This window comes from Mus musculus, chromosome 3 (assembly GCF_000001635.26).
Source record: "Mus musculus strain C57BL/6J chromosome 3, GRCm38.p6 C57BL/6J".
Classification (NCBI taxonomy): domain Eukaryota; kingdom Metazoa; phylum Chordata; class Mammalia; order Rodentia; family Muridae; genus Mus; species Mus musculus.
The window spans coordinates 73,578,546-73,596,138 of NC_000069.6; the positions used below are offsets into that span (position 1 = coordinate 73,578,546).

The following is a 17,593-nucleotide window of genomic DNA, read 5'->3' on the forward strand; positions in this document are numbered from 1 at the left end:
TGGGTTTGTGCTTATTAAGCACGAATAACATAAGGAATATTTAGTAACATGACATCAGTACTTTAGGTCCCAAATTTGTCTTTTATGCTTTATTACAGTTCTTCCACTTTTTTTTTTTTTTGGCAGAAAAACTTTATACCAAATAGCTGAGGTACAAAAGAGCATATGATATATCATGTTAATTGACAATGTGGCTTGTATTAGCATATATATCCATATACAGCAATTTCCAGGTTCATTTCATATCCTTCATGATCTAAAAATTCCATTCTCCATTTGTCTTGTTCACTAAAAATCATTATATTCATACTATAACAATATAATTTTTAATTGAATGGAGCAGTGACTGCAAAAACTTGTTACAAATTAATTATAAATCTGTTAATATTTTAATCAAATTATCAACTATTTTTTGTTACTAAAAGTATGTTAGAGCAAAATTCTTTTATGTTACATTGTCTTTGCAATGGCATAATTTGATTTAGTTGGTTAATTCACTGTTTGTTCCAACAATTATCTGTCAAATATGCAAGAAAATTTGTTAAGTTAATTCACTTCTTGGGTGTTTTCAATACACACCTTTCAAGTGTATTATTTTCTTAACAATGTGATTTATGTTCTGTTAAAGACACGTCCAGAAACTTTCAAAAGTATTGAACATAACAACAACAACAAAAAAAAACCAGCTAGAATTAACTCAAATTTCCACTGCAGTAGAAATTCTTAAGTCAAATCATATGCTATCCATCGCAGTAAGGAAGAGCATTTGCAAAGAATGAGCTCTTCATGTTAGGCATACGGCAGAGAATTTATCAAAAACACACATAGCATGTAACATTACTAAGAGGTCAAATAAAACTACTGCATGGCACGAGCAACTTTTGGAATTACGTACACAATATTGTAAAATAGTCACACAACTCTTCACCTGTTTTTAAATACAACTTTCTAAGGGTCTGGGGAGAAGGCTGACTAAGTACTTGCTGTGAAGATGCAGGGAAATGAGGTCATTGGAAGTACATATGAAACAGCTGGGTCCAGTCTGAATATCTTTAAGCCAACGTGGGTAACAGGAAGAAGAAATAGGTAGATCTCAGGGACATGGTGTCCAGCCAACCTATCAGAAACAATCCACTCTAAGTTCAGTATTTGACGTTGTCTTAAAAAATAAGATGGAGCCTGGTGGTGGTGCACGCCTTTAATCCCAGCATTTGGAAGGCAGAGGCAGGAGGATTTCTGAGTTTGAGGCCAGCCTGGTCTACAGAGAGAGTTCCAGGACAGCCACAGCTACACAGAGAAACCCCGTCTCAAAAAACCAAAAAATCCAAAAAACCAAAAAGCCAAAAAAACAAAACAAAACAAAAATAATAAAATAAATAAATAAATAAATAAAAATTTTAAAAAGATCAAGAGCAAAACTGGAAAATATTCAAAGTCAAGTTCTGGCCTATATATGTGTGCACATGTAAACATCCTGGCATATACTGGCATGCATGTTTGCATATAATCATAGATGTATACATACAAGTACATTTAGTAGTTTACATACTTTACATATAAATATGATTTAAGTTCAGAAATGTAAATCATGGCATATTTAATGGGAACAGGAATATTTTTCATTTAGAGAAATTAAGGGGAATGTTAATAAAATTATATTTGAGGTACAAAGTTATATCAAAATTTGAGATTCAAAGTCAAATAATTCCATGGTACTCGGACAAATTAAACACATTTTTCTAAGGAGTAAGACAAACTCATTTTGTCTAAGACTACGTGCTATAGTCTGTGAACTTGTTATATCTCAGTGCATAAAATAAGGTTTCCATGCAGACCTTAAACAGTCCTTACTATCCTTATTTCGTTAGTGTGCATCAGGAGCATGTTGACATCAGGATACATAGCTCTGGCCAGGATAGTTATGAGCTTACACTGGCACTTTAAGCTGGGAGCACAGTCACATTTCCAAGTCAGTTGGGAGCAAGCACACTTATGTGATTGTCAGCAGGCTCAAATTCCTCACTGGCTGCTGGCTGAAGATTTTAGTTTCTCATCCATCAGCTGTATGGAATGGCAGTAACATTCTCCAGGAAAACATCCTCAAAAAGTCATGCCTGGACATCACTTGGAGAGTAATTAAAACAATTAAAAAAAATGATAGACCACAATTTATGTCACAAAGTCAAATTTATTATGCATCATGTTCAAGATTTATAATGATTTATACTCTGTGCTGATTTAAACTCTATATTAGGATAAAAAGGGAAAGTACACACATTATATGTCTTCCTGGAAACAAACCCACACGTTTATCCAGAATCCTAATGCCTAATAATGCAATCTTCTCATGTGATTTTATACTGAATATTTTTTGGTTGTTTCATCTGCTGGCTGACACAGATATTGAAATTTACCTTGTCATTAATGTATTAAATAATATTTGGCTTAAGAAAAGGTTTGATAAATATCTCTGAATAAAAGAAAAAGAAGCAGAGGAGGAGGAAGAAGAAGAAGAGGAAGAGGAAGAAAAACCACAGCTATAGGGTACATTTAGAGATGTCACTGACTACTGAGATTTTAAGATGTTCCAGAGCTCAATTATTATTTTATCATTTTAATCAATTACTTATCAACTTACTTAAAAACTTGTATTTATGCCGCAGACCTTCTGGGTCCCTGTGTCTGCGTGGAACAGGGTCTCTCGACGCGGGTGGGCAAAGCATGGATGAATGACAGACAGACACACACGCAGGAGAGTTTGTGTGGAATCTGAATGTAATTTTACAACATCAGCATCAGACTTTTTATGCAGAGGACAATAAGGAAGTTGGGTGACATATTCGCAAGGTACAATTGAGGTAACCAGAATCTTACATAAAACAGAGGAATGCAAACACAAAAGGTCTAACGGGAACCACCCAGGATAGAATACATTGATAACAGCTGGGATCAACAAGGGCTCCACCTAAAATTCACTAATCTTAGAAGCCAGGGTCAAGGGCTTCGCGTCCTTGCCATAGTTCCTATTTTAGTCTCTTGTATAGTCCACCTTTCCCTTAGGCCATTGTAAATACGTGTGTATGGGTGTAACTCTGCTATAGTATCTATTCTGGTTTCTCCTTTGGTCTGAAACTTCCTTCTTCCTAAGTGATGGTAAATTCCTGTGTAAGGGAGTGACTTAGCTTTTACAATCTTGCTGAATTCTAAACCCTTGATCTTGGTCTAGGATGCCCTTGGACTGTTGGAACACTGGCGGAAGGCTTTAGCCATGTCAGAGCATTTATAATAGGAAAATACTGAAAGAGAGCACATGGATCCATACTCTAGACTAGCGTGGTACTGGAACTCGGGAATGAAAAATTAATGTATGGGTAGAGAACACTAGCCTCCAGGAGGAGAGCTTCCTTGAAACTCTTTTGCCTCATGAGTGACTTTAAGCCTTTCGGCTTGTCCAGTTGACTCGACCAGAGAGTGTAGCATATTTATATTAAAGTTAACTGTGTTCTATTAGCTACAAAGTCTTGGTCTATTGAGACCTGAAAATAAAATAATATGGAAAAATATGCTCAGTTCTAATATTCATATGAAGTAGAGAATAATAGAGCATTACTGTAATGGGAATATGTGGACACTCATACAGAAGTACTCACCTTATCCATAATATATTTTTAAAACATATGACATGTATTTGTGAGATACAGCTTAAATGCTATTTATGAAACAGCAGAAAATAAATATCTTTGTACTTATTAGACCATGAATTTTCACTGAAAGAGCAACTATATTATTAATATCACTAAGCACGTTATGATGCTGAAAAGATATGGTGGCAAATATTGTAACTTTAATTACCGTAGAAACTCTGAAACATCAGCATTTCTAAAATTGCTGAAATTTCAAAATATGGTTAGTTAGCTTAGCTGGCTGAAAGAAAAATAATAATCCACCAAAACAAAACAAAACAAAACAAAACAAAACAAAACAGAACAATGGATACCAAGAATCACGTTCTTCAAGCAATAGACTTTGAATTTATTCCAAATAATTTGGACCCTGCTTGGAAGAACAATTTTGCACACAATTTAGACAAAGAGTAGAGACCGCTTGTCTATGTCTGAGTATTACTTTCCCCCATGTTGTCTTTCCTTGATTCTTAAATAATTTAAATAGAATTATTAGTAGTGTTAAGTATTTAAGAGATAAAAATGTGCATTTTTCTTTTGCATATTTGATGAAACATTTTGTGTGTGTTTCATCATTGTTTATCATTAGAATCTCAAGTGATATCACATGACATTATGTTTAAGTTTTAGGGTTCTTATGTCCACTCTTTTTTTCACACAATGTCTAATTTTATCTTAGAACTATGGAGTTTAAGCTTGTGTAACTGTAGGAGTCGTGCACCTGTCCCTTTGCATCCTAGCGTCTTCTTTTTATCTGCCAACTCCCAGATTTCTGAATAGATGTAGAATAACTTTCTTGGTAATCATTCTACTTTCACTTATAAATATAATCTAAAAATAAAAGTTTAACATTTATTATTTCTTAGCTTTGTATTCATTTTAAATATTAATCAATTTTACCTATTAAACCATATTATAACGTCTCCCACTGAAACAGTATTGTCTAATTTCCACTTACATTTAAAAGAGGTTAATATAAGTTAAAATACTTCTCATACATTTACAGTTTTAGAGAAATTTTCAAGGTAGGCTTCTCCCAGTAATTAACATTAATCACACATTCTTCTATGTGTTTTCTTTCTATTAAACTTAGCTACTACATTATTTTTTTTTTTTTTACCTACTCAAACATTTATTGTTGATCTTTAGCAAGTAGTTTTGTTTTATGCTGGAGATACAAAATTTAAAGATACACACACATTCCTTGAATAGTAGATTTAGGGAATAGCAGCGGAATGCATCAAGTGGTACATGATGGGCCGTGGTGTTTGCTATTTTTATTTGTGGTTATAAGGACTAGTAGATTTGCTGTTTTGATAAAGCAATGTAACATACAAAAGAGAACATTCATAAGAAAAAAACAAATCTTTGAAGAAATATTAAACTCTGGGCTATAAGTGATTGGTGTAAAAGGCAGATATTTAATGTAAGTCACAAAAAAGGTCCCTCTATCACCAGCAATTCTCACCTGTGGGTTGTAACCCCTTTGGTAATCAAACTACCCTTTCACAAGACTTGCCAATGATCATGAGAAAACACAGATATTTACATTGTGACTCATAACAGTGGCAAAATTACAATTATTAAATAGCAGCAAAAGTAATTTTATGGATGGGGTCACTCCGACATGAGAAACTCTATTAATGGGTCACAGCAGCAGGAAGGTTGAGAACCACCGCTCTATCACCAATATAAATCCATCAAAATATTAACAAATCCTGATTAAGGAGTTGACAGTTTTAGGTTGCTATTAATAGTATCTCCATTATTGGTGGACTTACAGATGAGATAGAAATTTCTAAATGAATGAATAACAGATTCAGAAAACAGTACATATTCAACAACATAAGATCCATGAACGTATTATATAACACAACAAAACTAAGTGGTTTTCTCGGGAGATCAAAACCATTGACAGAATAATCAGAGTATGGAGAGAAACTGGGTGTTTCAGTTACTTTTTCTGCATCTGGGACAAAAGCACCATTACCAAGGTAACTTATAAAGAAATCATTTCACTTGGCTCATGGTTTCAAAGCATTAGAATCCCTGATGGTAAAGCAAGGGTGCATCAGATGAGAGCTCGCATCTGGATCCAAACCAAGAAGGTCGATAGGCACATCAACAATACCCCTCAAATATTATGAAACCCCAAATTCCAACTTTGGTAACACATGTCTCACCCAGAAGGCCACATCTTTCAATCCTTCCCCGAGAGTTCTACTAACTGGGCACAAAGTACTCAATCCTATGAGCCAATAGCAGTTATTCTCATGCAAACCACCACAGTAGGCTCAATGTAGAAGAGGGCCCAGCAGTACAGGCTAAGGTGTGTTTATATGCAGATAACAGAGCATAGGAAATTAGTATTCATAATAATTAATACCACATTTGATCAAGTTTTAAAAAACACTTTGGTTAAAAACTTGAAGCTGTTTAAATAGTTATTGAACAATTTATACTACTCACCTTGGTTGAGATGGGGTGAAACAGTTGCAGAAAGACAAGGTGAGAGAATTCTGTCACAACAGCTCAGACAGGAAACCCTGGCCACTTGTTGCACAGAGAAGAATGTAGAGGAAAATAGTGAGAATCCTATAGAGATTGCAACAGGATGAGATTTCTCGACTGCTGATGGGTATACACTGTAGGAGAAATGAGCGTCAAGAATGGATTCTCACCGGGCGTGGTGGCACATGCCTTTAATCCCAGCACTCGGGAGGCAGAGGCAGGCAGATTTCTGAGTTCGAGGCCAGCCTGGTCTACAAAGTGAGTTTCAGGACAGCCAGGGCTACACAGAGAAACCTTGTCTCGAAAAACCAAATTAAAAAAAAAACAAAACAAAACAAAAGAATGGATTACCATATTCTGTTTAAAAAGTACAATAACTCTATGTTAATATTCTTCACAACTTACAAATAATCATTAGCCAGGAGAGAATAGAATTTTATTTTGGGATGTATAAAGTTAAACCTCTTTATTATAGACAGTTTTTGTGTGTCCCCTGCATTGAACTTTGCTGAGTCAGAATAAAATTTGTAATGCCAAAGAATAAAGTAAGTGACATGTTCATTTTTCTATCATCAACAAATGTAACTTAAAGAAGAAAGAGGGGTTTTTTTTTTTTTTGGCTTATAATTTGAAGCTAACGCACACTGTGGTTGTGAAATGCACGTCCACCTCAAATCTATGGTCAAGAAACAGAGAGAAATGAGTGAGGTTTCTCTACTCGCGTCCTTCTTCTTATGTGTTTATTTAGTATAAGAGACAGCCCATTGGATGACATTACTCACATTAGGAGTTGGAGCAATTTGACGCTGGACACATTAAATGTACTTATTTAAGAGGGGGTGTGTCCTGAGCTACATCTCTCTGGAACTATGACCACAAATATGCACAGAGCTGTGTGTCCTAGGTGATTCTAAATGACAACCAGTGGATGATGAAGAGTATCACATTATGGATAAGTTTCAGAGTGGTATGATATATCACTAAGTTTGACATTAGCTTTAAATTGCTCAATATTTGAAAAATGAGAATATAGAAAATTCTCCACATATGTTATTTTATTGTATATGCTATGTATATATTACACATGTATATAATGTATTATATATGTATAAGATATATAATATATTATACATTTATATATTATATACTATATTATTTTACTGTATGTTGCATGCTGCATATATTACATACATCATAAATATAGGTATCAATAATTATAATATATGCAATCTCTTTATTATAAATATAATTCATTAAATTACACATATGTGTATTCTATATAATATCTATATTATTATATAAATAGTAAGTATATATTATACATTATAATATTTAACATAGATAATATATGGATTTTACATAAGCAGTTAACAGAATTAAATTATTTTATAGAATACTTGTTTTGTAAGCCTTTCTTTGCAGTATAAGGAAATAGTAATATAGTATTATTAGCAATAACCAATGGATGAGTTAAGGTTAAATAACAAGATGACCTTAAACCTACTGGAAACTTTTTTTTTCTGGTTTACTTCAATATGAACATATTATAGCTTAATAACTCTGATAGTATCTCCTCAGTCCTTTGTTATAATTATTATTACACAAGACATATCATTGGACATTTTAAATGTAGAAATTGTATTTTACAGGCATTTATATAAATTGATGTTTAGCCCTTCAACATACAAAAAAAGCCATTTGAAGATATCGTAGAAAAAAGAAATACCATGTTGAACACATTTTAAAATCTCAGCTATGTATGAGATTTAAAGGCATTGAATCCTGGGAGCTTCGCCCACCCCAGGTCTCTGGGACTTCCTAGATCCCTCCACCAACCCCATCCCCCCCACACACACACTCATAATGAGGAGCCTTAATCCAGACAGGAAGGCAAGCAAACAAATAGCTAGAAGCATAAAGCAATTTTAAAAAATCACCTAGCTAATAAATGAGAAGAGAGCATTCAAATCAGGGCCCAATCTACTTGCTGATTTGCATGTGATTGTTGCTGGACTCTCTTTATCTCAAAAGAAATTTACACTATCTTTAGGGAAGGTTACATGTAAGTTAAATAAGAGGAGTTTTATTTCATTTCAGGAACAATCTCTGGTTTCATATGGGTATTACTAGGTATTTTGCAGAGACATAAATGTGTTGGAAACATATAGCATGTACGTCCCTTGACTTGAGTGTAGCAGAAATCCGTAAGCTGCAAATGGTATTTTTAGATGCACTTGAGACAGATCAGATTCCTGAAGTCTAGAAAGTGGTTGTCACAACACACATCAGAAAAGCATTAAGTGACGAGAAGTACGGGAAGAGAACAGCGGTTAGCTTAACATAAATTATGGAGGAAGCTATATTAGAAAAGAACTACAGGATTAAGTGCTTACACAGATTTGCTACACCAAAACAAAAATAAAACTGCTTCAGTAACCTATTTGGTCAGGGTTTTTCTGCACAGCTATGCTCATAGACACTTGTATGACTTCTTTCTTCCCACATTAACTGTGCATCGATGGTTTCTAACATAGTAGGCATGTATGGTATGGATCAAAGTCTAGAAGGCAGTCACAAGAAATTCCCAGATGCCAGAGACCAAAGAGGTTCCCAGAATCCAACAGAGATGACATTAGGCAAAATATCCAACAAAGGGGAGAGAGAACCTGTAGAGACCATATCCAGTAGATAGGCATGGCCCCTTGTTGAGGGATGGGGCCACCCACCCACCTCAAAAATATTTATCGAGAACTCCTCCTGTCAAAAGGAAATGCAGTGACAAAGAACAGAGCCTCTACTGAAGGAAAGACCATCTAGAGACTGCTCCACCCAGGGATCCGTCCCATCTGCTGACACCAACCCAGACACTATTGTTGATATCAAGAAGCTCTTGCTGACAGGAGCCTGGTATAGCTGTCCTCCAAGAGGCTCTGCGAGAGCCTGACCAATACGGATGAACTTGCTTTAGTCAAACATCCATATGAACAGGGACCCCAATGGAGAAGTTAGTGTAAGGACTGAAGGAGCTGAAGGGGTTTACAACCCCATAGGAAGAACAACAATATCAACCAACCAGCCAGATCTCCCAAAGCTCCCAGGGAATAAACCAGCAGCCAAAGATTACACATGGGCAGATCCACGGCTCCAGCAGGATATGTAGCACAGTGTGTGTGTGTGTGTGTGTGTGTGTGTGTGTGTGTGTGTGTGTGAAATTTATTAGAATGACTTACAGTCATGAGCTGTGGTCTTGCTAATTCAACAATGGCTGCCTATGATGTATAAACTGGTCTTCAGCATACAATGTATGCCAGATCTGGAAGATTAGACTCTAATGCCAGTGAAGGAATGGACTTGCTAGGGAGGTGAAATCAATCAGGTAATAAATCAAAACTTCTTTCTTCCATGTTCTGATATAGGCTTCCAGAAGAAAGCATAGCCAAGATTTGAGGCAGGTCTTCCCCCCAAAAAAGAGCTGGGTTAAACCTGGGCCTTTTCCCTGCAAAGGGATAGAGCACTTAATGGACAAGAATGAGTATTTCTTGATTTGCAGAAGAGATATAAGTGCAATATGTTATGTGAAGGATACATTAAACAAAGAATCTTCTCAGAAGTATATGTATATGTGTGTGTATAAACAAAGATATGAAAAAGAATAAGTTACGAAATTAGATGCATTGACCTAAAAGTTCTAGCACCTAGTTACTACAGAAAATGATTGCTGTACAGGTAACAGCAGCACTGCTGTGGACACCTCAAAGGAAGGATTAGCATTTATCATAATTTTAAGATAAATTCACTAAAATGCTCGTTTATAGGTTTTAAAACTTGGGGTGAAAAGCAGAAAACCTTTTAGTCTTATATTAAGTTGTAATTTTTTGTTTGTTTGTTTGTTTGTTTTTTTAGATGTATTTATTTATTTTATGTATATGGATACACTGTAGCTGTCTCCAGACAGCACCAGACGAGGGCATTGGATCCCATTACAGATGGTTGTGAGCCACCATGTGGTTGCTGGGAATTAAACTTAGAACTTCTGGAAGAGCTGTTAGTACTTTTAACTACTGAGCCTTCTCTCCAGCCAGCTGGAGGGTTTTGAACCACAAGAACCTGTGGTGGGAACAAGAACTTTCTTTTAAGACATGCATACCTAGTGACAGATGAAAGCAGAGGGTCCCAAAGTCCCATAGACTTTCACCTGACCCTGTTTGCTTTATCTGTTGACCTGCCTTCTGTGCCTGGTGTCCCCTCCCCTGTGCACTGAGACCTTTCTGGGAGGATGGAAAAGGGAGGAGCTGTGGGTGCAGTTGCCCAGTGGGCAGACCTAGCATCTCTCAGTTTTCTTAGTCTCACACTGTCTCCTGCCTTCCAGCATAGCTGCTGCCTCCATTCCTGACCCTCCTATCCTTCCCCCGGCATGGTTCGGCCCCTGTTTGCTAACTGACCCTTCAGTAGGTGCTGCGTTTCTGATTTCTCATCTTTGCTCAACCCCCCCATCTGCTCTCCAAATTCTGTTGACATCTGTTGTCTGCTGGTATCTTTGCTCCTGTTTCCCAGACCCTGTCTTTTTCTTATCCCCTCACTCTTTTTTCTCTTTTTTTCCCATTTTTAATTAGGTATTTTCTTATTTTACATTTCAAATGCTATCCCAAAAGTCCCCCATACCCTCCCCCCCAACTCCCCTACCCACCCACTCCCACTTCTTGGCCCTGGTGTTCCCCAGTACTGAGGCATATAAAGTTTGCAAGACCAAGGGGCCTCTCTTCCCAATGATGGCTGACTAGGCCATCGTCTGCTACATATGCAGCTAGAGACACGAGCTCTGGGGGTACTGGTTAGTTCATATTGTTGTTCCACCAATAGGGTTAAAATATGATTTTGCAACGAATGTGGTTAGTAGCTAGTTTAGCTAAATTATATATTAAATAGATGGTCAAAAGAAGCACGGGAGCCATGGCTCACTTGGAACCCTATGTGCCCACTGAAGTTCTCATTTGAGCTCTCCAGTACCCACCATGTAAACGCAAGTATAGTGGCATGCCTCTGAAAACCTAGTGCTGGAGTATTGGATACAAGCTGATTAGGTGGCAGAGGGGACAGTCTAGGCAAGTGGGGGAACACTGAATTCATGGAGAGACTGTCTCAAAAGCTATGGAGGAGAGTGATCCAGGAAGACACTTATCAGGGATGCCTGACCTTTAAGCACACACATTGATCAGATAGAGAAAGACGCATATAGTATAGAATGTGTGGTTTCTTACTTCAAAAATCACCTGTTTTAATGTAATGGCAACATAAAAGCAGGAATAGGAACAGGTGAGAAAAGCAGGTGAGGTCCAGAAAATCCAGAGCACGCTCAGCTTCCCAGGAGGTCACCATTACCTTAAGTGTGGGAGGATGGCAATGGAAAGCTTTCAGTGGAAAGAGGTGAGCAGGTGTTTTCACTTGTGAAATATGTTTGATTATGATAATTTCACCAATTTTGCAATCTTAAAGAGTGTTGTTGGTGGCTAATCATGGGTCACAGAGAAAATTTATGCTTGCTCATGATGATGAATCTGCTAACCGATTATGAAATCCATCTTCATACAGATTGAACAGGTGATAGCCTGCACTGTGTAATTTCACTGAGAAAGAGATATTATGTTTATAGACTTCATTTCCTTCTTATTAATACATTTAACATACTTAATAGAACAAATGTAATTCTGTGTTTCTCCTAGCTCATCTCCAGCTTTAATACAAACTAGAAAATCTTGTATGCTGCTTTTAATTAACATTCAGAAACAGAAGACTATGGAACCCTTTGGTCTTGCTTACATAAATGACAGTTCTACAATGATTTTTTTCCCCCTACACAATACCAGTGATCTTCGCTGTTCAATGTGTGAAATAATAAATAGATTGCTTTAAAGTGCTCAGCATGAAAATTTGTTTGCACCAGTAGAAAACCATCCTCACAGTCTAAATCTTCACTCAGAATTCTGATACTTTTATTTCTGAGAAAGTGCTTCAATGCCTAATCATGTAGAAAAATAAAATTAAATGAAACTTGGTGTTTTAAAAAGAAATTGTAATATAATGTAGATAGGTATATCATATTTACTTTTAAATGAAAGAATAATCCATATGTAAAGTGTGCAAGCTTCTCTCTTCTTCAAACAAAATTATTAGTATCATACTGGAAGCCAAGTTGATATTCCAACATATCTGACCCTGAAAACAAATTCTGTCTATATACAAGGTGAAAGTTTCTTATGGTCTAAGGGTGCTCTTTCTTATTTAAAGTGGTGACATCTTGCTCCGTTTTCCATGAAGGTGGTGTAATTTCAACGCAAATAGAGTAAGGTATGCATGTACTCTCTAAAGCACAAAAGTAACATATTCTTTATTAATAGTGCTAGTGTTCTAGAGACCATATAATTATACTCCTAATAGAATAAATATTTTCCTGTATTAGATCTGCAACCCTGTAGGTGCAACATTATGAACTAACCAGTACCCTGGAGCTCTTGACTCTAGCTGCATATGTATCAAAAGATGGCCTAGTCGGCCATCACTGGAAAGAGAGGCCCATTGGACAGGCAAACTTTATAGGCCCCAGTACAGGGGAACGCCAGGGCCAAAAAATGGGAATGGATGGGTAGGGGAGTGGGGGGGGGAGGGTGTGGGGGACTTTTGGGATAGCATTGGAAATGTAATTGTGGAAAATACGTAATAAAAAAAAAAGAATAAATATTTTTACATTCTCATTGACATAAAAGTATTTTCACGGATCCAAATGATTAGGATTTGGAACCATACATAACTTTCTGTTGAAAAGAAATGGACTGATGTATAGTAGTTGGACATGTAAATGTATATAGACTTATTATTTATGAAAATGGTGGTGGAACCTGTGATATGGCTTGGTAGGAAAAAAAAAGCTTTCCTCACAAGCCTAACGACCTGAATTAAAATCCAGAATCCTATGGTGGAAGGAACAAACTGACTCCCAGGATTAGTAATCTGGCTCCCACAATAATGATATAACACACACACACACACACACACACACACACACACACACACATATACACATACACACACACACGCACGCACACACACACACACACACACACACACACACCACATAGACACCATACACACACTCAAAACAACACACATCATACACACACACATACACCCACACACTCTCACACACACCAGCCCCCCCCCACACACACCATATAAACACCATACATACACGCACATACCACATAAACACCATACACATACTCAAAGCAACACACACTATACACACATACATACACCCACACACTCTCACACACACCAGGCCCCCACCACACACACACACACACACACAAAACTGTCACAAGAAAGATTTAAAATGTATTTGGAGTCATAAAAAGGACATTATAGGGTAAATATCAAGGCAAATGTCTCATCTCATTAAAAAACACTGTGCAATTTATACACTTTTTATAAGCAAAATTGCTCAAGCAGCAAATTCAAAGTGACACAGCTCTTCATATCATGTATGTGACACTATTAATTTTGCAGTGTCTCCAGGATTTGCTAAAAATAGTCTGTCATTAAGTCGTAGCTATACACCAAGCTTGCTGAGGTGTGCATACTCACAAGTCTGTGTTCACAGACAAAGATAAGGATACTAAAAAGCTCGTTAATATAAAATAATGGAGTGAACAAACAGATCTTGCCTCAGGCAGCACAATTATTGGCCAATAATTCCTCCTTAGCTGTTTATGCTACCAAGACTTTATTTTAGAACTTTGTTTCTTTTTCTTTGATCTTATACTTCTCTATTTACATCCATCCACCACCCTTTTGTTATTTTCTATAAGCAAAATGACCCCATAATGATCCAAACTCATTGATCTACATACATAGTGATTTCATTCAGTCTTCATGCATTAATAATGAAATCTCTAATAAAACTAAAATTAACAACCACAATAGTGGTTAATGTAGTCTTTGAAATAGATAGTCCAAACTCTTAAATGTTTTGGCACATTTAATTATTGTATACTGAGGCCCAAAGCTAAATAAATAATCATATACATCTTGGTAGAAGAAAAGTTCAAATATAGATATAAATGTGATCTGCTATAAGATAAAGAAATGATGTGTTTAGAATGTCGAGGTAACCTGGCCCTTTGATAGTATCATACTTCATAATATCTGTTTTTACTGTTTTACATTTGTTAATGTGTATCTATCTGTCTGTCTGCATATCAGAGAGGTAGATTTCTACTTTTTATATATTTATGAGATATGTTTTTACTCAGAAAATTCTGGCATGCACATGCTTGCTTGTGTCATGAACAGAAAGAATTATAATATCGTTCTATGTGCTGAGCTGAGTACAGGTGACTGTTTATAGGCAACTGTAGGAAGTGGATTATGACTAAGGGACAAGAGAAATATTTGGAAGAGACTGTATTATTTATCTTTTCTCAAAATCACTACTGTTACATGGAGACACAGAGGACCAACATAAAAAATTAATATGTCAGGATTTTAAAATGGTTTATGTGTTTCTAAAATAATGTGTGGTTTGATATTGAATATAGTATTGTACAAAGCCTTTACATGAAGTTGGTTCATCCTGTTATTCATTTATTTTTATCAGATAATTTCTTCATATAAAAGTTTTATAACCTTCAATTACAGTTTTAGTTTTATTCAATGCAGTTTTGTTCATTCATGTTTAAAAATATCTCAGATACACATATAGATATGTTTGTTATACTTTTCCTGAAAGTACCAGTCCATTATCATCACAAAATTTCACATTATATTAAGATTATTCTTCTAAAATTTGTTTCTTTTCTGTCTATAATAGAGATAAACCAATTTTTTTAATGGTCTCATGTTTATCAAACTCCAATCATTTATGGAAAATGTGGGTTTTATGTTGTGTGCCCTGCATACCCTGAATCTACTTCCTGTAATTCTATTTTACAAATCTATTTTTCTAAATATCTACTGTTATATTTGTAATGTATAGAATATTTATATATATGTATATATGTGTCTCTATCTATCTATCTATCTATCTATCTGTCTGTCTGTCTGTCTGTCTGTCTGTCTATCTATCTATCTATCTATCTATCTATCTATTCATACTTTTTAAAATTTTATTTTGGTTTTTCGAGACAGGGTTTCTCTCTGTAGCCCTGGCTATCCTGGAACTCTGGTCTCGGACTCAGAAATCTTCCTGCCTCTGCCTCCTGAGTGCTGGGAATAAAGGCATGTGCCACCATGCCCAGCGAACATTTATATTTAAAGAAGTTGTTTTCATTTGAATTTTAATTCATTTTAATTTTATTTGCTATGTATGTATACAATATTTTGTATTTCTTTCCCACTTCTGACTATTTTTTAGGTTTGGAGTTTTAAAAATAATTCCAATTAATTTTATCATTAATATTCTATGTATCTTCATTATTATTTTTAGTTCTTTCTTGTGTGTGTGCATGCATGTACGTGTGTGTGTGTGCATGCACATGTATGTTTGTATGATGTGTACTTGTTTCTGCAGTCACATTGTTAATCATGTTCTATTATTCTCCATTAATACAGGACCTGTCTCCTAACATAGAGAAGATTGGCAGCCAGAAAGACCTGGATATCCCACCTCCATTGCCCACTGCACTGTGGTTACAGCATGAAGCCATAACTGGCTCTTTAGTTCTATGCCATGAAATTCAACTCTCATTTTCATGCTTGTGCACTAATCCTAAAAGTATCATATTCCCAAATGGTTATTTTGTTTTCTGTATTTGCAAATACTTGTTTTCTTTTCTTAATGGAGTTTGTAGGCCCATAAGTTACTTCTACTCAATTTTATCATTTCGATATGATTCTTTCATGTTCTGAGGATTGGTTGGAAAAAGATCCTAGTCATTAGTGTACAGGTTCCAATCTCAAATATAAAATCTATACATGGAATCCTTACTAATTTTTTTTTACCTGTATAATTTCTTTACTATGGCTCCTACCACCTTCACTTCATTTATGTTAAAATCAACAATATTATTCATATTAAAAACATATGCTCTATAGCTCCCTGAAGGCCTCAGCCTCTGTTTATGTTGTTGACTCTATTTTATTTATATTTTAAATAAATTTGTGTCTTTTAAATCTCTCTTAACAATGAAATTCTGACTTACAGCACTTAAACTCCTTGGCTTTCTCTAATTACTTTTTGTTGCATTCCAGTCAAGAAACTACTTTTCTTTCCTTTATAACTTTTATTTGTGTTTATTAGATTCTATATTGTCATATAGAATCACATAAGTTTATGACACATATCACAAATAAAACTTTCCATTTTTTGTAATTATTTTATTTAGTTATATCCCAAATGTTATCTCCTGTTCTCTACTCTTAGAGTTCTTCACTTCATCTCCCCAGTCCTTGCCTCTGAGTGATGCCCCACACCCAGGGAATCCCCCTTCCCTGGGGCATCAAGTCTGTACAGGATTAGGCCCATCCTCTCACACTGACAGACAATGCAGTCCTCTGCAGTAAGCCTCACACCATCACATGTATCCACTATAGTTTGTGGCTTAGTTTCTGGGAGCTCCCAGGGGTCCAGGTTAGCAGTGCCTTTGATGGTCCTAAGAGGTTGCCATTCTTTTCAGATCCTTTGATCCTTCTCTAACTCTTCCATAGGGGTCCCTGACCTCAGTCCAATGGTTGGCTGTAAATATCTGCATGTGTCTAAGTCAGCTGCTGGTAGAACCTCTTAGAGGTCAGTCATGGTAGGCTCCTGTCTGCAAACACTGTGGAGCATCAGTAATTTGGTGTTTGGTGCCCACACATGAAATGAATCCCCAGCTGGGCAGGTCACTGGATGGCCATTACTTCATTACTCTGCTCCATCTTTGTCCCTGCATTTCTTTTAGACAGGACCAATTTTGAGTCAAAAGCATTATAGGTGGGCTGGTGTCCCCATCCCTCCACTGGAAGTCCTGACTGGCAACTAGAGGTGGTCTCCTCAGGTTGATATTTTAATAGTCCCTCACCATGCTAGTCCTGGTCTCTGGGACTTCTTAAGATTCCCGCCAATTCCCTCTTATAGTAACTGCAGATTTTCATTCATTCTCCTGACCCTCTGAGTCTCCTATCTCCTCATACCTAATCTTGCTCCCCTATTCCCTCACATTTCTTCCTCCCCTCTCCCACCCAGGTCTCTCCCAAAAAATGACTATTTTATTCCCGCTTCTAAATAGGATTTAAGCATCCTCACTTGAGCCTTCCTTTTGTTTGACTTCTTTGGGTATGTAGGATGTAACCCTTACGTTTTGGCTAATACCCTCTTATCAATGAGTACATACCATAATGCATGTCCTTTTGGGTCTGGGCTACCTCAC

The 17,593-nt window shown here is 36.3% G+C and overlaps 1 long non-coding RNA gene across 1 annotated transcript in view; it reads left to right on the forward strand.

Annotated features, from left to right (window-relative positions):
• Nucleotides 1-16,285, forward strand: part of Gm20754 (predicted gene, 20754) — a 528,480-nt gene extending 512,195 nt beyond the window's left edge. Inside the window, exon 5 of the long non-coding RNA NR_040557.1 lies at nucleotides 15,798-16,285. This is a non-coding gene — a long non-coding RNA (predicted gene, 20754). The remainder of the gene's footprint in view (nucleotides 1-15,797) is intronic.
• Nucleotides 16,286-17,593: the final 1,308 nt, after the last annotated feature.